Below are 5,446 nucleotides of genomic sequence, written 5' to 3'. Positions count from 1 at the left end.
AAGTTGCACGTTGGCAAAGGGAATTGTTGGTTTCGTCTGTTCATATCTGCATTTATTTTGAAGGAGAATCCACTTGTGAATTTTATGTGGGAACCACTGTCTAAATATTTGAAGTTGTTGTTACATGTTCCACATCTGTTATCTCCACAGTCTTTCATGGAGAATTCTGAATTATTCTCTGGTGTGAATTTTGCCCGCGTGAGATGTTATTAAAGATTTTGTGGATGACGTTTATTGTTTCGTAAAAACTTTTCATTAACCAATTTTTTCCTTTTGAGGCTTTGTAGGAGTTTTGGTAATTCTTTTTATAGTGTGAAACATCTTGGTTACTCCAGGATTGTGTGTATTGGTAAATGGAATAGTATTTTCTTTAATTTGTTTTCTTTGGTGTCCTCAGTTGCGTGACGTCCAGCTTCATCGCATTTATAATTCCATAACTTAATAATTTTAAGCGGTAATTCTGTTTTTAGGAAGCATTTGAATTTATGAAGTTGAATTTGACGTATTTTTGTATCAACAACTATTACACAGATACTTGCCATACTGTATGGAATGTGTGAAAGATGGCAAGAGTAGAAGTTCAAGTATTGGTGCTTGTCCGTTTGTTTTTGTAAAAGATATCCGTTGCGACTGTGGAGTCACGTATTTTTACACGAAAGTCTAGAATAGTAGGTCATTATAAGTGGTTTCTTTCGCCAATTTGAAAGATGGGTGAAGAGTGTTGAGGAGGTTATCAAATATTTGTAGATTAATCGTTTCCACTTTTCAATGGCATATTTCTTGAAATTTTGGTTAAAATCTTTCTCTACTTCCTCGTACAGTTTTTCTTCTAAGAAACCCACAACCAGGTTACCTTATTTCGTCACCATAGCTGTGCAAATTTCGTCACCATAGCAAATTTCATTACCATAGCTGTGCTTTTTATTTGACGATATATTTTACAATCAAAGCTAACTGTGTTCTTTTCTAGTATCAGGCGTGCGTTCTTGGTAATGAAGTTCGTTTTGAAGCGCTCGCTTATCTTACCTCTATGTTTTCTACCAAGTGTTTGATTGCTTCCAAACCCCCAAAGTGTGAGGTATATTAGTATAAAGATTATTGACGTCGAGGCTTGTAAGGATAATACCTTCTGAGACAGTGGGTGGAATGTATTTGAGGAAATCCATGTCATCTCGAATATAGCTGAGTATTAATGAGCATAGGGGCTTAAGGAGTATATCCAAAAGTTGACTTAGTCCTGTGTTGGGAATTGAGGCCCAGCAACTATTGGTCTCAATTTGAGATCAGCGGGTCTTAGTAATTTTTTGTATTGGTTCTTATGTTCATTTGTGGCTCTCTGTATTTCTGAGCTTTCGTGGATCTTGGGTAATCCGTAGAAATTGCTATCTATCATTACACAGTTAAATAAGTAGTCTATTTCCTTACCTGTGGAGGAATCTGGGTGTTGGTGAATTAATGTTCTGATTTTATTGATTATTGTTTTTTTTCGGGTTTCTTGATGTTTTCCTCAAAGTAGTTTTGATCTTTTAGATGTTACAATGTTTTGTGTTTATAATAGTCTCTGTCCATAATCATTATCGTCTGAGGTTTCCAGTATTGAATAGCGACAATCCTATATGAGGCGGGTGCCATAGTCTTATGAGTTTATTAATGCGTTTTCAATAATTGAGAAAATACGAATGACTTAACGCTCGTATTCTTCAGCAAAACTTGATGGTGCAATAACAGACGTGTGAGTTTTTAAATGTTTGAGAATTATCGTGTTTAGCGTCTTGTTTTCCCTGACAAGAAATGTCATTAACACGAATTAGTCTTATCAATGTAATTTTAATATAATAAAATATTCTTTGGTGTTCCTGATACCACGAAGGTTAGTCTACACTTACAACTCAACGCTTTAAGACTTAACATAAAACTCCTGTATGTCCGTCATTATAAGGAGAATAATAAGGCGGCGAGTTGGCAGAAACGTTAGCACACCGGGCGAAATGCTTAGCGGTATTGAGGTCTGTCTTTACGTTCTGAGTTCAAATTCCGCCGAGGTTGGCTTTGCCTTTCATCCTTTCGGGGTCGATAATTTAAGTACCAGTTGCGTACTGGGTCGATCTAATCGACTGGCCCCCTCTCCCAAAATTTCGGGCCTTGTACCTAGAGTAGAAAAGATTATAAGGAGAATAATGAAGATGTAAGTAAACTGTCGTCTTAACCCTTTAGCATTCAGATTATCCTGTTAAAAGAAATGCTTATTTATCCACAGTGTTTAGAGTTAATCATATATTATCTCGTAGCTTCAAGATTTCGATGATGTGATTGGTTATTTTTGGGATGACATTATAGGGTAGGTGTTAAATACCAGATCTAGCTGGTTTGAATGTAAACAGACAGAATAATTGTGCCTGATGTGGCCGTTTTAAACGTTGGAGGGTTAAGGTATGGGTGTACGAGGCAATTGCCATGAGGCCCGATTGGTTTAGGGGCCCAATTCTGATCTATGTAAGCTGTGAATTGTTATCAATAGATAAATACTACAGGGCTTAGTGCATTGATTTGTCCGGGGGTCTATAATCCTGCTAAGATTGCCCTGCATACGATTTATTATGCCGATCCAAGGTAGTGAGCTGGCTGAATCGCTAGCATGCCGAGAAAAATGCTTAGTGGCATTTCGTCCATCTTTACGTACTGAGTTCAAATTCCGGCAAGGTCGACTTTGTCTTTCATCCTTTCGGGGTCGATAAATTAAGTACCAGTTGAACACTGGAGTCGATGTAGTCGGCTTATCTCCCAGCTTCCCGAAATTGCTGGCCTTGTGCCAAAATTTTAAACCATTTATGCCAGTCCTTACCAATCTTCTCATAATTGCATTTTTCTGAAGCTATATCGCTCTCAATCCTTTTAATATTCTTTCTTTTGTTCTTTTACTCTTTTAGCCATTCGACTATGACCATGCTGAGTTACGGTATTCATGAGATTTTAGTTGATTACATCAATCCCAGGGCTTCGTATGGTAATTATATCATTGGTCTTGTACCGAACCCATTACAAACTGACTTTGGCATGAGAGAACGTAACTGGGACAGTTATTAACTAACAAATATTTTCATCAAAATGAGCACAAGGTAAAATTAATTCCTCGGAACAGTAACATTTGCTCTCAGTGAAAAAAAATACACTTGTTGACTTGAATAAAAGAGAAAAAAAAAATAAAGTTGATAATTTTGTATGAAGGCTTTCATTATTTTGTTAGCTATTTGTAACCTCAGTGTGTATTTTCATCTGCACAAGACACGTTTGACAGAAATTTAGAGGAAATTCTTCACAATATTTACATTTGGTGTCTATCTTTGTCATATTTGTGGATCTACACATTTCCCAACTGTATCTGCAGTGAAAATGAAACGTAACAGTTTTAACTAGGAATCGAAATCGGATCCCTGTCTCAGCTTGTTGGTAGTTCACTTTTGCACTTTTGTTCACCATAGAAGTATAGGTAAGTATAAAATGGTACTCAGCTTACAATAGTTGAAATTATCATATTGAAAGTTCTAATAAGGAATCGAAAAATGATCTAAGGAGATTGCTTATCTGAATAAACAAATATTCACACTTCTATTATTGCAAGATCGATTTTTTGCTTCACAATGCCAATACTAAGTCTTTTATCTTTTATTGAAAGATAAATTATTGAAAGCACATAAATCAAAGATATTTACTTCTAGTCTCTATGAACTGGTAAAGCAACTGTGTTGATATAATATTCTTTTATTTACACATCAGCTTTGCGCTTTTATTCAAGTTAACTGAGGCTCTCTGGTAGTGGCCACTGTTCCTAGGAATTCCTTTTACAATTCTAGACGTCATCTTTAGTGAATGTTTACTGGTTAGTAGTTAGATGGTAAATAAGAATGTTGATAATATTTCAGTGAGATGGAATACAAGGTTAGTTAGACAAGTGTTTAATGTCTGCATGAAAGCCACCCTGTATTCCAATTTTGGTTCATATGAGGAAGTTATAAACAATAGCATCTCGTCTTCTTATCAAACAATGTGAAGCCTCTCTTTTCATTAACATGTTCGGGATATGCTTAATAACCAATGAATAAAAATTCAACTATATGATATAAGGAGATTACAGAATGATCGATTATTTCAGCAGAAAGAAATCACAAAAGACCTGAAAATACTATTATTGTATTGCTGAAGCAAGTTGTAACTGGACATCGATCTGGGATATGTATAAGCGATTGATCGCATGGATAAGATATTAGTCTACTTGCTCATAGCTTGCGAGATCAAATCCGTCTCTGAGTGAAATACTTTATCAGCCTTTGTTTCATCACGCCTAATTACGAGTAGATAATGCTTGTTTTTCATGTGGAATGCTGGCAATGGTCTGGTCAAAACAGATTTGGCTTATATAAATAGCAGCAATATATTGTTCTGAGTTCAAACCATGACGGAGTGAATTATAATTTAATGTCTCCAAAGTTGGAGTAATATATGTATACTGAATGTTTATAATCTTTCATTATAAACAAACCAAAATTAAAAAGAAATTAATTTGTTGTTAGCATTATTTTCTGCAACTAATTTTTTCTCTGTGTACACATTAATTTCTTTTCTGCGTGCGCAGTTGCAAAACGTGTATAGTGTACGTGAGAACAGATGTTCGACTTAGTAGGGAAATAATTCCATCAAAATAGTGTACTACGATACCAACTCACGAACTAGAGATATCCATAATTTATTCAACTATTCACTACAACTGGAGTAAATACAGGATGTCTCAGAATTAACTATCTATTTCAATGAAATCGGGCAAATTTTAAAAAAACTGACATATTTATAGTTATTACTTAATAATAATGCCAAAACAAATCTTATATAAAAATGGCAATTTCTGTCTGTTACCATCTTGCTGCCTATACTAGCGAACCAATCTTCATGAAATTTTGCATATATGTTAAACTAACATCCAGTTCAATTGGATTTCGATAAAAGTCGATAACAGGCTCCCTACGGGGTTTGGGCTATCATATGATAAAATAAGAAGGGTGCAAAGAGTGATACGTTGAATGAAATCTGGTGGCATAATGAGGGTGGCTAATATCAGAGAAGGGGAGGAGACAGGAAGAGACAGAGGAAAAGGAAATGTGAGAAACAGAGAGAGAGAACGAGTGTCAGGAATACAGTGGGAGAGAGAGAATGTGTTTACCGAAGGGGAACAGCGAATTTTAATACTTTGTTCTTCAATTATTACCGATCAGTTAACGCATACGCTTTAGTGCTTAGCTAAGACTTTTACAATATGCCCAACAACAGACGTTAAACTAACAAGTGAAAGGTAAAGTACTTTTATGTCTGTTTCTAAATCACCGATTAAGATTTATTAAAACTTTACGTACTGAAACAATAACATTATAGATAAGGTCTTTAATTTTCTTCCGTA

The 5,446-nt window shown here is 35.3% G+C and overlaps 1 protein-coding gene across 2 annotated transcripts in view; it reads left to right on the top strand.

The window, feature by feature from the left end:
- LOC106868268 (uncharacterized) overlaps positions 1 to 3,220 on the top strand; it is a 54,952-nt gene extending 51,732 nt beyond the window's left edge. Inside the window, exon 5 of one of the 2 annotated variants that reach the window (XM_052975925.2) lies at positions 2,928 to 3,220. The gene's annotated coding sequence lies outside the window, so the exon portion shown is untranslated. The remainder of the gene's footprint in view (positions 1 to 2,927) is intronic. The other variant, XM_052975923.2, reaches the window with a different exon arrangement.
- Positions 3,221 to 5,446: the final 2,226 nt, after the last annotated feature.

The sequence above is a fragment of the Octopus bimaculoides genome, chromosome 2 (assembly GCF_046866305.1).
Source record: "Octopus bimaculoides isolate indiv1 chromosome 2, ASM4686630v1, whole genome shotgun sequence".
NCBI classification, from domain to species: domain Eukaryota; kingdom Metazoa; phylum Mollusca; class Cephalopoda; order Octopoda; family Octopodidae; genus Octopus; species Octopus bimaculoides.
The sequence above is the reverse complement of the archived record's forward strand: the minus strand, read 5'-3'. Positions and strand labels throughout refer to the sequence as shown.